At 44.1% G+C, this 17,513-nt stretch overlaps 2 long non-coding RNA genes across 2 annotated transcripts; both read left to right on the top strand.

Moving 5' to 3' along the window:
- The first annotated feature begins 6,248 nt into the window (after positions 1–6,248).
- On the top strand, positions 6,249–9,040 carry LOC141416661 (uncharacterized). Its single transcript, XR_012441282.1, has 2 exons — positions 6,249–6,518; positions 7,453–9,040. It is a non-coding gene; the product is annotated as an uncharacterized lncRNA (long non-coding RNA).
- A 539-nt stretch (positions 9,041–9,579) lies between these two features.
- Positions 9,580–17,163, top strand: LOC141416660 (uncharacterized). Its single transcript, XR_012441280.1, has 2 exons — positions 9,580–11,751; positions 17,036–17,163. It is a non-coding gene; the product is annotated as an uncharacterized lncRNA (long non-coding RNA).
- Positions 17,164–17,513: the final 350 nt, after the last annotated feature.

Genomic DNA, 17,513 nt, shown 5'->3' with positions numbered 1-17,513 from the left:
AGGGGGGCACTTCTGCAGTCAATGCCCAAAGGGGGAACAGCCCGGGAGACAGCCGCGGCCCCCACCGGGACCTTACCCCTTCTGCAAAGGTAACCACTGGAGGTCTACGTGCCCCTGTCTTCAGGGGCTCCTGAAGGACTGATGGGTCCTGGGACCTCCTGTCCAGGCTCCACTTCTGGACATCAATGTTGAGGAGCCTCAGGTAGCCATAATAGTAGAGAAGTGAAAAGTCATCTTGACTCCTAGACAGTGGAGCCTGTTTCTCTGTCTTACCATTCTCCCCAGTCCAATAACAAGGTTATCATTCAGGGCATATCTGGCCAGGCCCTAGAGCACTATTTTACTTAGCCTCTGGTCTGCTCTTGGGGATACCTTCACTTCTGTCACTCTTTTCTCATAGATCCTGAGACTCCATTGCCCCTGCTGGGATGGGATTTACTATCTCACCTAAAGGCTCAAATTCTACTCCCCCCAGATGACTATCTCTTCTGCCCCCTCCTTCAGGAACAAGTAGATCGCACATGTGGACTGATGGAATGACTGTAGGGTGAGCAAAAACAGCCATCCCAATTCAAATAAAACTCATCCCTCACAGTTTGCATATCAAAAGCAGTATCCCCTCAAGCCTGAGGGATGACTAGAACTCTTACCTATCATAAATTCCTTTAAAAAACAAGGGCTACTAATCAGTTGCTCCAGCCCCTACAATTCTCCTATTCTTGCTGTCTAAAAAGGACCAAATAAATGGAAACTTGTTCAAAACCTCCAACTCATTAATAAAACAGTCCTTCTCCTCCACCCAATTGTTCCCAATCCCTATACTCTATTGGCTAAAATACCCCCAAAAGTCCAATATTACTCTGTACTGCACTTAAAGGACACTTTCTTTTACATTCCTCTACATCCTGACAGTCAGCCTCTGTTTGCCTTTAAAGAACCCACTAATCCCTCACAACAGCTAGCTAGCTAATTCATGGTCCTTCTGGAACAACATATGGAGCTGGGCTCCTTGGACACTACCTCTGGCTGGCCCTGTTTTTATGCTCCTACTAATATTCCTATTTGGGCCTTGTATAATAAATGCTCTCTCCAGATTCATATCTCAACAGGTCCAATGGATCAAATTCCAGCTCTTAGTCAGGAAATACTCACCTCTGCCTATGCATGAGCCCTCTGTCCAGTTCTTTTGGGAGCCTCTGGAGACGACACGGTTAATCCCTGAGACAAGTACCACACCTACCTGCTGTCACCCCATTGCCAGCAAGAAGCAGCTAGACGAGTCATCACCCTCTTTCCAACTGCAGATGGGGACTTGTCTCAGAGGGGGGACTTATTGGGTCTGGGGACCTAAAGGACAGATGAGTGAGTATCCCATCCCCCATGAAGAACACTTTGAGCTCTGCACCCTGAGAAGGAGTTACATGGTCTCATAAATCTGGATTCCTGCACCCTGAGGAGGAGATACAGGGTCTCATAAATCTGCCATGGGGCTGATAAACAGAATGCTCTCAAGATTGTTTCCCCCCATAAGAGTCAAACAGACCAGCTCATTGAAGAGAGCCTGTGTGTGCAAATCCACAACCAATGGAAAGAACCCACCTAACCCTTACCCTAAGCCAGAGTTAAAGCATCCATAAAAAAGACCCAGCCTTCACCTCAGCTGGGAGCCGCTGGTTTCTGGGCTCCACTGCAGTGCTCTAGCTGTACCCTTTTCTTTCTCTAATAAATCCTACTTTGTGTGCTGACTTTGTTGTCCCATGAGTCAATCTGCTGCCTCACGAGCCACTTCTTTGGCCTGTGATGGCAAGAACCCTTAACACCAGCCCACAACATAACCCAGGTTGGTTATGTGGGCTAAAGCAATCCTCCCACCTCAGCCCCCTCACAGCCCCCTCACGTAGCTGGGGTAGTACCAGTCATTGGTCACGATGCCAGGATTATGAGTATTTAAAGTAGCCCTTGATTTTTTTTCTTTCCTTCTTTCTTTCTTTTTTTTTTTTTGGTGGTATTGGAGTTTGAACTCATGGCTTCCCACTTGCTGAGGCAGGCACTCTACCACTTGAGCCACTCCACCAGCCCTAAAGAAGGTCTTGTTAAGTCCACCAAAGTTTCTTTTTTCTTTCTGCTTTCTTCCTTTCTCTCTCTTTTCTTCTTTTGCCTATTGCACACGACTACAATCTTGTTATTCATACTTTACACTGTCAATGACTTCTAAAAAGATTTAAACAATAACAAAGTGTCTTTTTTTTTTCTTTTGGCAGCACTGGGGCTTGAATTCAGGGTCTCATGCTTGCTAGGCAGGTGCTCTACCACTTGAGGCATTCTACCAGCCTTTGTGTGTGAGTGTGAGTGTGTGTGTGTGTGTGTGTGTGTGTGTGTGTGTGTGTGTGTGTGTGTTGGGTTTTTTCAAGCAGGGTCTCAGGAACTGTTTGCTAGGGGCTGACTTTGAAACTTGATCCTCCTGATCTCTTCCTCCTAAATAGCTAGGATTACAGGTGTGAGACACTTGAGCTCAGCCAAAATGACTTTGTTTGCTGAGACTGAGATTTGAATTCAGGGTTTCAAGCTTGCAAAGCAGGCTCTCTAAGGCTTGAACCACACCTTCAATCCATTTTACTCTGGCTATTTTGGAGATGAGATCTGTTGAACTATTTCAGGCTGGGCTTGAGCCTGAATCCTCCCTATCTCAGTCCCCCAAGTAGCTAGGATTACAGGCATGAGCCACCAGCACCCAGGACAATTTGTGTTTTATTAACCCACGTATTTCTCATTTCCTTTGTTAATATCCAAAGCTTGTTTCATTCCTCCCCCCCTCCCCCATTTTTTTTTTTTTGGTGGCACTAAGGTTTGAACTCAGGGCCTCATGCTTGCTAGGCAGGTGCCTAGCAAGGCAAGCCCCAAAGCTTGTTGCACCCTCTTGCCTCAGTGATCTCTTTCCTGTAGAACAAGTATTCTGATTATAAATTCTTTCACTTTTGCTGATTTGGAGGAGGGGCCTTGTAACAATGGGGAAAGGTACAGCAACAAATGGCTCCCATGCAGTGACAAGAAAGTGAGCAGGGCTGATGGAGTTGTTCAAGTGGTAGAACAAATGAAGAACACTTTACCATCCCATCCTTTCTCTGGAAGTCACAACCTTCAGTAGCATCCAGATTTCCAAAATACCTGCATCAAAGAGATTCTGCTGGTGAAATTGTTTTCTAGGTGGGGAGATAGATTTCTTACAATTCTTTATTTGTTGAGGGGGGGAGTGGCATTTGAACTCAGTGCTTTGCACTTGCAAAGCAGACACTCTACAGTTTGAGCCACATCTCCAGTCCATTTTGCTATGATTATTTTGGACATGGGGTCTTGTAAACTATTTGCCTGGTCTCCTCTTGAACAGTGAGTGATCCTCTTGATTTTAGCCTCCCAAGTAGTTCAAACCCCAGTACTGCCTCCCACCAAACAAAAGAAGGAAAGGAAAATGTAAGCAAATTGTGTAGACTCAGCTGTAGTTCTATTAATTGTATCCCCTATATAATAAAATATTTCAAATCACCACATTGAACCATTTTCTGGAAATAAAAAGGCAGTAATCCTCCCTATTTGTGAAAAGGATATTGTTATTATCCACTCATACTCATTGGGTGTGGATTTCTCAGTGTTGTTCTAAGACCCTTGATGTTTACAACAGGTGACAATCAGTTCAGACTTTTCTGTGTGTCTTCAGTGAAAAGGTGGTATGAATAGCTAGGGAGAATGGGAACAAATAAAAGGGCCATGGTCCTCACCCAAAGTATTACAGGCTATCCTGGAAGACAGTTTCAAAGAAGAAATGAGGATACATGAGAAAGCCTCAGGGTGTTCAATCAGGGAACAGTTAAGATGGCATTAAGTGGAAAAACATTAATGCAGAGTTTAGGATTTAGCTGCAGAAATTACTGGCTACATAACTGGGGATGTAAGTGGTGCTCAAATTACTTTTGCTGAACTGACTCCTTAGTTGAGCACACCAATTAACTAAAAACAGGAGAAGCTTGGCATCCCTGCCTCCATGCTCTAAGTCATTCTCTTTACAGTCACTTTGCAATCACCTTGTTTTCCAAAAAGGACAGAACTGATAACATCTTTAGGACAAGGGACTGAAACACCCATAAGGAACAGTGGAGAGCTGTAGGACAGGCCACCTCTCCAAATGAGGACAATTACCTATAATGATGAGACTGTAGTCTGGAGTAGGAGCAGTCACCTCAGGGAACCAGATTGCTCCCCTCAAGTGGTGATAGCAATAACATCTCTGGAACCTCTCTGGGAACCCTTGGACTGAGATAATGGTCAACCAGAACACACCTGTGACTGACACTGTTTAGCTATTCATACCTTTTGTCCCCTGTCCCCAGTTCTTTTATCTTAAACCTATAACTCATGTCTGTACCCGAAGATGACTGAAGATGAGCTGAGTTTTACTCTGCCTCTTCCCGTGGCATGTCCCAAGCCATGTAATAAATCTCCTGTCTTTGCCTTCACCTCGCCTCTTTACTTGGCATTTAGGGACTGGTGGCCAGACCTGGCATATGGAATCTCAGGAGTTTGGGTCTTGGGTCTAAAACTCCTGTTTCAGAGGTGGGATTAGGACAAAGGGAGAGTTTCAAATGGGTAAACCAGAAATGTAATAACTCACTCCCCAGCATAGAATACCTAGTGACAACCATGAAGCCAATGAAGTAGTAGAAAAGGAGAGTATAAATTCAATTCCTTGGGGGTGGGGTGGGACTGGGATTTGAACTCAGGGCTTGTGCACTTGCAAAGCAGGCTCTCTACTGCTTGAGCCACACTTCCAGTCTATTTTGCTCTAGTTATTATAGAGATGGGATCTTGGGAACTCTTTGCCCAGATTGGCTTTGAACCTCGATCCTCCTGGTCTCAACCTCTGGTGTAATTAGGATTAAGAGTGTGAGTTTTTTCAAAATAACTATCTGCCATTAAAAAAAATCCAATTTACTCTCCTATTTGAAGCTTAAACACAGGATAATGCTGGGTCTTTATTCAAATAATGTGACTGAGATTTTTTTTTTGTCTTTTTTTTTCTGTTTTTCTTAGTGTTTTGTCTCTATTAAATCATCGGTATTGATATAAAGCAGGTGAATAGCGTGCAATGAGGAGCAAAGCCCATTTGAGTCTGCAAAGAGAGGGCAATGAGGTCCCCTTGGTGTGTCCCTCCACTTTAGTTGGTATTCAGATGCTCAAAACAGGGATAGGAGTGATGACAGTGAGAAGCTATAGAGCCCTGGGAAACACATGGAAACCCACATGCCAGATGCGTTTGGGGGTTCTGTCCTTTCTGAAGTTGCAACTCTGGTGGAATTTGCCATTTTCTGGGCAGCTTTGGTTTTGACATGCAGAGTGTTTCCAGAGTCAATGTAATTTCTGACCTGTGAAGGTCAGGCCTAGAGAATGTCATGTAAGCAGTCTCCTGCACGAATGATGTATGTATTTTACAGATTCTTTAAGTCGGAACCCTGATGTGCCTTCAGGTGAGTGTCCCTCTGGTGAATATTAAGGCATTGAATGGAGTGGTTTCCCACGGGGAGGAGAAGGACATCAGGGCTGAGTGATTGCACCTAAGACTGATGGACTCTGGGACTCCATTTCAGCGTTCAGTGTCTCGCTCAAGTTTGAGAATGTGCTTTACATTCTGAGTGCGGGTTTTCGTTGTGTGTGCCTGGGGTGAAGCAGGCTGCTTGTCTGAGCTGGTTCAGAGTTGTTTGTGTGCGTGTGTTTTTTAAAAACTTTGCTCTTGAATCCTTTGTACTGGTGAGAAAGCTAGTTTTTCCTTGTAGTTAATAATTTAATCCCCCTGTTGGCATGTTATTACTTTCTTGGCTGATGATGTGTAGACTGAGAGATCAGGTTGGAGACATTCTTGTCCATGAAGCCAAGTGCCAGATCCCAAGTTCCTGAAGTGTGACAGCACCAGGCCTTTTGTCCTGGTCCAGTGAGGCCTCACCTAGGCCAGGCACCGCTACTTTTCTGAGATCAGGGGCTGTCTCCTTAGGACACGGAGTGGTGAATTCCTTCAGCAGGCTCCTGGTCTATTTTCCTGATGGAAAAAGCAGCGTCCTCTTTGAAGTGCCAGGAGCAGGTTCTGTTTAATACAATGAATCCGCAGGATGCACTGCACAGGGACTAGAGAGGCTGCCTGTCCTGCAAAGGGGTGTGGCTGGCATCAGTGACCTGGTCCACACTCAGTGGGAGGTAGACAAATCTCTTTTCCTGTCATTCAGGTGCTAGGGGATGGGTCCTGGATTTCTAGCCAATCAGAAGCGGAGAGGGGCGGGAGCTGTACTGACTGTCCAATCAGAGGCCAGCAGGAGGAGGAGCCGCTTTTTAGCCTGCAGGCTGCGTTTTTTTTCTGGCGCCGCCATTATCGCAATGGCACGGGAGGTGGTGAGAGAGACTGCACGGCTCTCCCGCTGTGATCTGCGTGTGCCGCCGGGGCGGTCGGAGGACCCGGGTGCCCGTAGGAGGCGGAAATGGTGAGTGTGACCGGAGTCCCCAGATGATGAGGTTGGAACCGGCCTGAAGTGGCTGTGACAGACCTGGCGTCCCCACGGGAGCTCCGGAGTCTGGGGCCCAAGTCGCCGCTAGCGTGGCCCTCGGTCCCCGGACTGGGGCTGGGTGCCCGGGCGTGACCCTGGCGTCCTGTCCTCTACCTACGGGCGACGCGGCCCAGGTGCGGAGCCCTCTCAGGGCAGCTCCCGCGCCCACCCGAGCCTCGCGTGTCCCCAGACTGCGGTGACGGGGTGCCAATGTCGTTGGGGCTCAGGTGGAAAGGGAGACACCGAGGTGGGGCTTGAGGTTGTCCTTGGGCATAATCGTTGTCATGCTTGACCTGTGTGTCACAGGGTTTACGAACGAAGCGCAGGTGGAGGCGGGACAGCCCCGAGTGCAAGGTCCGCACGGTCTCACGCGCGAGGCCGAGCAGGGCTGTGCTTTCCGGGGAGGAGCGAACAAGGGGGGAAAGAAGGGGGAGAGGAGGGGCTACAGGTGGGCTGGGGATCTTGGGGTCGTGTCAGGCTTTTGTCTGGGGTTGGGATCAAAGAATTGAGCCCAGAGAGTAGCAAAGCGGCAAGGTTTATTGAAAGCGAGAGTAATTCCTTTAAAGGAGAAACGATGTCTGGGGGTCTTTTATGTGGTTTTGGTGCGGCTGTAGGGAAACACCTGGCCTTCTTTGCAGGTGGGGCTGGGCGATTCGCAGATTTGACTGACAGCCAGATGTCATATCACTTATTTCTGACTAAGCCTGCCCCTGTCCATAATTCACTCTAGTTATATGCATGAGATGCAAGTAATATTTATGAAGTCCTAGGTAGAGAAAAGCACCTGAAAGTTACCAAAGGCTACAGTTGGGCTACAGGATGCATGCTTTCAGAACTGGTTGGAACCGGTTTTTCTCACTCCCCTCTGCAGGATGCAAGGTACCACAAGCACTGCAGTGTTAAAGACAAAAGAGGCGATTCTGGATGGTCTGGGGGAGGTTCAGATGTTATCTCCCCAACTAGTATGCACATTGACCCTGTAAGTTCCGGACCCCTGTCTCACCTAGACAGTGTTTATGAAATACAGATGGAGTGGGGACCTTAGCTTATTGAAAGGAGGTTGTCAGTGGTGGGGCGACCAAAGGGCAAGGCCTAGCAACACTGCTTTCTAGGGAGGAGCAAACAGGAGGAGAAAGAAGGGGGAAGAGGAGGGTGATGGAGGGGCAGCATCAGCTTCTGGGACAGAAGACATGTCCCTGAGGTCACCTGTCCTTAGGGTGACATAAAGGAGGGGTTATGCTGGCTTAGGCTAAGGGTAGTCAGATCAGAGACCTGGAGGGGGAGACAAACTTCAGGAAAGTTTGCTTAGTGTTTTGTTTCTGCTGATCAGTTTAGCTAATAATTTTTTGAGACAGTAAGTGGGAAATTGGAGTGTGTGCCTTAGCTTGTTGTAGGTTCAAAAAGGAAGGAACTCTAAATGTAATGGTGTACTCTAAGGGATTTGCTGGGCTTTTATAGGGTGGGGGGCAAGGGTAGAGGTCCACCCCTGGGGACTTCCCTAGGATAATTAGCTCATAATTGGCAGGGTGATTGACAGGTTCCTGCAGTTTCCTATGCACATTTCTGGGATTGCCATTCCATAATTTTAATGTTATGCATGAGATACATATGAGGTTTTTAATAGGGAGAAACCACCTAAAAGTTTAGGTTAAGGACAGAAGTGCTGTTTCTGTGCATGGTTTACAGTCTGGTGAGAGCTTTATCTTTTTTTGTTGTTGTTGTTACTGGAGTTTGAACTCAGGGCCTATACTTTGAGCCACTCCACCAGCCTTTTTTTTTGTGATGGTTTTTTTGAGATAGGGTCTTGCAAACTATTTGCCTAGGCTGGCTTTGAACTTCAGTCCTCCTGATCTCTTCCTCCTGAGTAGCTAGCTAGTATTACAGATGTGAGCCAGTTGCACCCAGCTTGCTCTGCTTATTTTGGAGATGGGGTCTGGAGAACTATTTGCCCAGGTAGACCTTGAACCTCAGCCTCAGTTCTGATCTCAGCCTCCCAAGTGGCTGGGCTTATAGGCATGAGCCACTGGCACCCAGCTTCTACCTATTTCTTGTGTGTAATATTATTGATATCTTTTGTCATTATTTTTCTGTGCTTGATTTCAGATTATCTTGCTCTCATTTATATGGATTTATGAAATCCAATGTAGACCACTGAGTTCAGATCTTTGTCTTTTTTTGTAGTGCTGGCATTTGAACTCACTCAGGGCCTAACACTTCCTAAGCAGTCATTCTGCCACTTGAGACACTCCACCAGCCCTTTTTTGTAATGGTTTTTTTCAACATAGGGTCAGATGAGCTTTTTGCCTGGGCTGGTCTCAAACTGTGATCCTTCTGATCTCTGTGTCCTGAGTAGCTAGGATTATAGGCCTGAGCCACCAGCACCCAGCAAGGTCTTTCTTTTCTAGTGTTTGCATTCATTGCTTTTAAGTTTCTCCTCATGAACCGCTTTTTCTGCACAACTGATGTTAAGATCTGTGCTCATTGCACTTAGGAGGTGAAGGCACAGGATTAGAAGATTCAGGCCACTTGGACTACATAAGAGGACCCCATCTTGGAAAAAACCCCAAAAAGATACAGGATCATTTTCAAATACATAACATCTTTTGAGACTTCCCTTTCACATGTGTCATTTCAAAGTTCAAAATTTAATCCATTCCTTGGAGGTTTTCCAATTATGGTTGCGTTACTAATTTCCAGTTTAATTCCTATGTGGTATGAAAGCATGCCTTACATGGTTTCTATTCCTTTAGGTTTTTAAGGACTATTATTATTTTGGAGGCTTGAACTCAGCCTCACACTTACTAGGCAGGCACTCTACCACTTGTGCCACTCCATCAGCCCAAGGACTGTTTTGTTGTTTTGTTTTGTTTTTCTTGACACAGGGTCTGAATGAATAGACCAAGCTTGCCTGAAACTCATCATCCTTCTGCTTCCCCTCCTGAGTCCTGGGATTACAGGCATGCACCACTACACTACTCCTGGCAAGGTAGATTTTGTAGCTCAGAATGCAGTCTGGGTTGGTGAATATCCTTTGTGATCTTGATAAGAGTGTGTATTCTGCAGTTGAATGAAATATACTGCAATATCACATAACTCCATTGGAGGGTGATGCTATTGATTTCAACTATGTGACTGCTAATTTTCTCTTTGGGCTGTCAATTTCTGGTACAGGTGTATTGAAGTCCTCTGATTTAATTGTGGGTCTGTGAATTTTCCTTCTATTGAATTTTTTTTTTTTTGCCTCGTGGTTTCATGCTGTGTTTAGGGGATACATATTAAGGAGCATGTCTTCTTGAAAGAACTGAGGCCTTTATCATTGTCTTTATGCCTTGCTATTTTCTTTGAGGTATAGCTTGATTAGTCTCAAATTTATAGAGCCTCCAAAGAGCTTTTGGATTATTGCTAGAATGAAGTCTCTCTCTGCATAGCTTTGTATTTAATCTCTTTGTCTTGGCCTTTTTTTTTTTTTAGTGGGGCTGGAGTTTGAACTAGGGACTTCAAGGTTTAGGTGCTCTTCTGCTTGAGCCACATCTGCAGGTCATTTTTGCTCTGGATATTTTGGAGGTGGGGTCTTTCAAACTATTTCCCTGGGCCAGTCTCAAATGGAGATCTTCCAATCTCTTGACTTCCAAGTATCTAGGACTACAGACATGAGACATCAGGACCAAGCTGATTTTTTTTTTTTTTTTTGGTGGCACTGAGGCTTGAACTCAGGGCCTACACCTTGAGTTGAGCCACTCCACCAGCCCTTTTTCGTGATGGGTTTTCTTGAGATAAGGTCTTGCAAACTATTTGTCTATTTGCTGGGGCTGACTTCTTCCAGATCTCTGTCCCCTGTGTAGCTAGGATTACTGGTTTGAGCCACTGGGCCCATTTTATGTGATTGTTTTGTATTTTCCATTTTTATGTATTTTCTCTCCTCCGTTATGATATGAAGTATACTTGTTTCCTAAATTTTTAAATGTAATTTCACAGCATTAGCAATATCTATATGTGAGTAATGTGAATCTAAATTAAAATAACATTATAATAGACTGGAGGTGTAGCTCAAGCAGTAGAGTTCCTGCCTAGCAAGCACAAGGCCCTGAGTTCAAACCCCAGTACTACCAAAAAAATCCCAAAAAACATCTTACTCCTTCCCATCCCATATGCAGTTACTATAGCTCATTTTCTGTATCAGGAACTATAAGCACCCAGTACTTTGTTGGTATTACCAGTTTGAAAGAATGTTTATTTGTTAATACAGATAAGAATAAAGAAAGTAAAGACTTCTTGTGCTTCTATTTATTTTCCAGCACTGATTTATTTATGTGATCAGAGTTCTTAAATGCTTCTTTCTGAAGAACTTTTCAATAATTTTTCTCTTTTTTGGAGGAATTGGGGTTTGAACTCATGGCCTCACACTTGCTAGGTAGGCTAGGTAGATGCTCAATCACTTGAGCCACTCTGCCAGTTCTTTTTTTTGTGTGTGTTGGGTATTTTTGAGATAGGGTCTTGTGAACTAATTGCCCCAGGGCTGGCTTTGAATTCAGAGCCTCCTGAGTAGCTAGGATTATAGGTGTGAGCCACTGGCACCTGGCTCAATAATTCTTGAAATGCAGACATACTGTTAATACATTCTCTCAACTTTATTCCATTTTTTTCTCTAGACTACATCATTTCAGTTCTTTTCATGCATTATTTGATTGTTATGCTTGCTCAAATTCTTTGGAATACTTACAGTGATGGTTTTATTTGTAATACTTTAAACTGACATTTTGTGTGTGTGTGTGTGGTTCTAGGAGTTGAACTCAGGGTGCTTCTCACTTGCAAAACAGATGCTGGCACTCTACCACTTGAGTCACACCTCCAGTCTATTTTGGATATGGGGTCTTGAGAACTATTTGCCCAGGCTGGCCTTGAAACCACAGACCTCTCAAGTAGCCAGAGGCATGAGCCACCAGTGCCTTGCACTTGCACAATTTCTTTATGGGAGTTCTAATTTTTTTTCTGGTGTTGGGAATGGAACCCAGGGCCTTATGAATCCTAGGCAAATTCTCTACCATTGAGCTACATCCCCATCCCTCTGTGTTAATATCATATCCATTTTCCTGATTTTCTTTGGTTCTTTCACCATGGTTGCCTCCAGCCCTTTGATCACAGGGAAGACAGTTGATTGGAAGTCTTTGTGGTAAGTACAATGTCTGTGGCTTCTGAGAAATGCTTTCTCTCAATTCATTTTTTTCATTGATGACCTATATTTCCTGCTTCTTCTGTGTTCTTGTCATTGTTTTTATTAGTGTTGTTTACACATGGACATTAGAATAGTCCCATGGGTAACTATGGAAGTTGGATTCTCTTTCTTTTCTGGTGTTATGCAGAAAGTTCAGAATGGATTGGAATTAGGTTCTTCACTTACTCTTGAAGTTGTCTGTGGAAACCTGGTTGGTTAGGCATTTGGGAATTAATTTCCTTTCAAGAGAGTACTTATGCAAAATGAAATTCTTCTGACTTATTTCAAAATAGCCAATTTTTTCCCTCGTTCTGTGGGAAGCAGGAAGTCATTTTCTCTGATCTTCATTATGAGAACCTGGTAGGGTTTCTGAGGGTAACACTGTGTAGTTTGTGGGATCCCCTGAAACTGGACCTCTATAGTTTTTACCACTCAAAGTAGTTCACACTCATCCTTGAGCAGTTCACCGTGACCTACCCTTGTTCTGCTTACAGATTTCTGTTCCAGTAAGTTAAGATTCTCTGGTTCTGCCTCTTTGTCTCCTCAGTTTGGAAACAGGTTTTCCTCTTGTCTTTACTTCTCTGAGTCTAGAAGAGTTGAGAGCCATGTGTGTTTGGTGCACGCCTGTAATTCCAGCTTCTTGGTATGCTGAGGAAGGAGGGTTGGAAATTCAAAGCCAGCAAGACTCTATCTCAACAAAAGGGGAGGGGGAGCTTGGTGTAGCTCAAGTGATAGCGCAGGCCTAAGATCTGGGTTCAGTCCCCAGTGCCACACCAAAAAAAGCCATAATAAAATTGTTACCGAGTTTGTTTTTTTCCTTGTGTGAATGAGAATGTTGCCTTCTGTCTTCCATGCTGGACAGGAAGTGGGAAGTAATGTGAGTTCAGCATTTAACCCACAGTATTCCACTTCTCTCTGCCCAGATCAAGATAAGGTGATCAGAAATCCTGGGGGCTTCCTCCTTTGCAGCTGGCAGGAGACTCAGACCACTTTAGCCCTCTGCCCATGGGAATGAACTCACATTTCCCTGACAGAGTGAACTCACTTTCCTGATAAGTGCAGTGAAGCCTTGGGAGCTCCTTTTCTTGCTCTGTTAAGACTCTTCCTTTAACCAGGTACCAGTGGCTCAAGCTCAGGAGGCAGAGATAAGGAGGATGGAGGTTGGAAGCCAGCCCTGGGCAAATAGTTCCTGTGACTTTATCTCAAAAATTCCCAACACGAAACAGGGCTGGTGGAGTGATTCAAACCTCAATACCCAAAACAGAACAAAACAAAACCCTCTCAAGCCCTCAGTTGTGGACTAATAAGGTTTTGCACATTCTTTTTATCTGTGCCACATTGACACACATCTGCAGGTGACCGTTATAATTGGCTTCACAAGTAGGATGCTTAGACCTTGAACACCTACCCCTTTGTCTGTCTTCTGTCCTGTGACTGCCAACCTGGTGACTTCAGGTACTCAAACCTGCTGTGACATGCACTACTCTGTATTTTCTCCCAAATCTGTGAATTGAAACTCAAGATTGCTACATTTCAAGACAAACATGCACACAAACTAGGATGTGCTTTTTCATCCTTAATTCTTTGTGTTTATCATCAAAAGACAAAGTTGGCTGTAGTGGTATATGCCTATAATCCCAGCATGAAGGAGACTGAGGCAGGAGAATCATGAGTTTCAGGCAAGCCTAGTCTACATGGTGAGACCCTGTCTCAAAAAACAAAGAAAAAAAGAAATATATTAAAAAGAAAGTGAGGTAAAAGGTTTTGGTACGATTTTAATAGCAATCTAAATATACTTAAGATCCTCATTAAGATTCCTAACATCAGCTGGGTGCTGGTGGCTCATGCCTGTAATCCTAGCTACTTGGTGTTAGAATGAAAGGTGCAGACTGGATAGGTGGGTAGATGGCTCAAAACGCCAGCACAGGGTTTATTGTCGAGAAGTGGTCCTACTGAGCGGGTCCCAGGCAAGAGAGCTGGAGCCCATAGCTGCTTACAGACTGGGGGTGGATAAAGGAGATAGGTGGAGAAGTCCCAGGAAGGTCACTGGACATGATAATCCTCAATGACCCTCTAACCCTCCTGAGATAATGGCTTAAGGGTGGGTCATTCCAGGCCAGGTGAAGTTTCCAGTAAGTCACCTTCAAGGCTGGAGGGGGTCCAGTTCTAACATGGCTTCCTTTTGTTCACTCTAATACTTGGGAGGCTGAGATTGATAGCATTTCGAGGCCAGCCCAGGTAAGTTGTTCTCAAGACTCCGTCTGCAAAACAACCAAAGTAAAATGAACTGGAGGTGTGGCTCAAGCAGTAAGAGTGTCTTCACTGCAAGCATGAAGCCCTGAGTTTAAGCCTCAGCCTCACCAAAAAAAAAGTTCCTAACATGGCCATAGGCAGTCACAACAGATCCCTGCCTAACTTCTGTCATATACCATAAGTGATTCTGTGGTTATTTTTCTTACTTTTCCTATTTCTTTTTCTTTACCATCTGTTATTTTTCACTAAGCAGTGTTGTTTTAGTTTCGCCTCCTTTGAGAAAATGAGTCCTAATGGAATTGCAATGGAAAGGTTTATGAGCATTTTCTGTGCCTAGGAATGTTTCAGAAATGCTAGGGTCTGAGGGTGTGGGCTAGATTATTCATTCCTAGGGTTTCTTTTACTCAGGGTTTTTCAGGCTGACTTTATTTTTTTAACCCCCTCCCCCCCTTTGGCAGCTTCATGCTTGCTAGGAAGGCGTTCTTAGTGCTTGAGCCACTCCACCAGCCCCTCAGGTTGACTTTTCTTCTTTTTTTTATGTTCAGTCACAGAACTTTATTTTAAACCAACTGTAAGTACCTAAAGATTAAAAGTCAAAAAGCAGAAAAGCAAACATAAACAGTCATTGTTGTCTATATCCTGCTTATTCTAGTGACCAAGAGGAGTTCTAGTGAATGTCAAGCAAAGGATGGCTCTGGACTAGGGACAGTTAAAAGGCTTGTTGCTGCTGCTGTTGTAGTGGTTGGTGGCATTCTTGAAGGAACCCACCTGTTCTTTTCTCATTTCTCATTTCATGACCTGTTGTCTAAATTGCCAAAGCATCCCTTTTCCTACAGGAAAAGACTAGAAATAAATACTTATGCATAGTGTGTTACCTACTTACTATCATCACAGAAAGTAATATTAAATTAAAAAGTAAACCACTTATTGGAATAGTGCCTGCCGTTGGTGACTCAGTAATGAACTTCATCTCCACTTCCACTTATTACTCTGCCATCTTCAAATTAACAAAACAACCTTGATTAAACCCCACTGGTTAATAGTTTGGTGAGTTAATTCAAACAAGACTCCCAAATCTTATGACATAAGCACTTCGGCATCCTAGAGGCTTATCTGGGCCAAGATAAGTTACCTAGTTTCATGTTAAAGTCCTTAATGTTATAGTTTGAAAGTCCTTTCTGTGTGTTAGACAAGCTGCTGCTTTTCCCCCTCAGAAGATTTTTCAGCATTGGTAGAATTTGTTATTCCTAGTAGCCTTGGTCAAGTATTTTGGTTGACTACTATTTTGGAGGAATTTAGGGGAATTTTTTAAATTTAATTTTAATTTTATGTTTTGATGGTACTGGAGTTTGAACCCAAGGCTTCACGCTTGCTAGGCAGGCACTCTACGGCTTGAGCCACTCTGCCAGCCCTTTTTTTTGTGATGGGTGTTTTTGAGATAGGGCCTTGCAACTGTTTGCCAGGGCTGGTTTTGAACTTCGACTCCTGATCTCTGCCTCCTGAGTAGCTAGGATTACAGGTGTGAGCCAGTGGTGTCCGGCAAATGGTAATTATTTTACTTACTTATTTTTTGGTGGGACTGGGGTTTGAACTCAGGATTTCACACTTGCAAAGCAGATGCTCTACCACTTGAGCCACACCTCCTGAATTTTATAAATATGTATGAGAGATATCTTGGTGACATTGCATCTTTTTATCTTCCTCTTTCCCCCCTTTTCATTCCCTTTTGACATTCCTCAACAAAAGGTTTAAGTAGCATGTTTTCCAAGTTTTTAATTAGTACATGACAACTGTTTTTTTTTTTTTTAATGGGGCACTCTATGATATTTCAGTACTTGTTCACAATATGTGATGAATAGATTACATATCCATCATCTCAAACATTTACTATTTCTTTGTGTTAGACACATTAAAAATGTTCTCCTTCCCATTTTGGAGTATATAGTAAATTATTGTCAATGATAGTTACCTAATTTCTCTGCCATGTATTTATCTTACCTAGTTTTGAGCTAAATTTGATCTGTAGAGCACCAGGTTCGAGCATACAAATGTTGTCCCTTAGTGTGATCACTGAGGATGTGCCATGATTCCCAGATAACAAGTTGTACCAACTGTCGTGAAATGGAGCTCATTAGCAAATGGACACTAGTTAATAGTGTCCAATAAGCACAATTAGTATGCCCAATAATGAATTCATCATTGCCTTGGGAGATTTTGGGGGCTACTCAGGTGGACTGTTTCTATGGAGCATGTAAGAAAGGTACAAAGTTTTAGGGGGAAAACAGGAAGCAAATGCCGTCCTGCTTGTATGTGTATAAACTGATTAGGCAGACTGAGTTCTTGTCAACTGGATTGGTAAGCTCCTTCTCTTATCAATAAAGGAGGTAGGATGAGTTAATGAGTATTTGTAAGAATACAAAGTCTTTTTTTTTTCTTTTTAATTTTTTAATGGTGGTGGTAATGGGGTTTGAACCTGGGGTTCCCCCTTGCAAAGTAAGCACTCTGCCACTTGAGCCACACCCCAGCCCTAAGAATAAAAGTCTTAAGACTGATGGTGTTATCTCTACTTTGTACAGTTGGTGGGAGGACTAGTTTTTTTTGAATCAGAATCTTGCTATGTAGCCCAGTGTGACCTCGAACTTGTGATCCTCCTGCCTCAGTCTCCCATGTGCTAGGATTACAGGTATATACCACCACACTGGCTGATAGCAGCACTTAGAGAAATGCTACATACCATACAATGAGATTTTAGTACATCTCAACTTGCCATTGAGAAATGTGCTTCTCTTCTGCTGTTTGTTCATGGGAATGGTCAACTTGAGCATAAGAAAAGGTATGTGGGAGGGCCTGTGAACCTGTCCACCAGCCAGGTCATGCAGTGGAAGTTTGGGGTTCACAGAGTCTGTGAACTGCCTGGGAATTGAAGTACAGGTCCCCAGATAATGTCAGGCTCACTCTTCTTCCTGAAAATGTATTTGTGATATTTTAGGAGTCAGTGACCCTTGAGGATGTGGCTGTGAATTTCACACAGGTAGAGTGGGCTTTGCTGACACGTTCCCAGAAGAAACTCTACAGAGATGTGATGCGGGAAACCTTCAGGAACCTGGCTGCTGTAGGTAAGGGTGACGTCATCATTCCTTCATTTAGTCAGTTACAAAGCAAGTGCTTTTTTGGGGGGTTGGGGGGGCTACTGGGGTTGAACTTTGAGTCTTGAACTTGCCAGGCAAGTGCTCTACAACTTGAGCCAAGCCCCCAGCCCTTTTTGCTTTTGTTATTTTTCAAATAGGGTCTTACTTTTCTGCCCAGCCTGACTGGGACCACAGTCCTCCTATTTATGCTCCATGTATAGTTGGGATGATAGATGTGTGACATTATGCCCAGCTTTTTATTAGTTGAAATGGACTTTTTGTTTGGGCTGGCCTCGAACTGCAATTCTCCCAATCTCCACATCCTAAGTGGAGGATTAC

Source organism: Castor canadensis, chromosome 14 (genome assembly GCF_047511655.1).
Source record: "Castor canadensis chromosome 14, mCasCan1.hap1v2, whole genome shotgun sequence".
Classification (NCBI taxonomy): Eukaryota; Metazoa; Chordata; class Mammalia; order Rodentia; family Castoridae; genus Castor; species Castor canadensis.
Note: the sequence above shows the minus strand (reverse complement) of the source record. Positions and strands in the feature narration are given on the sequence as shown.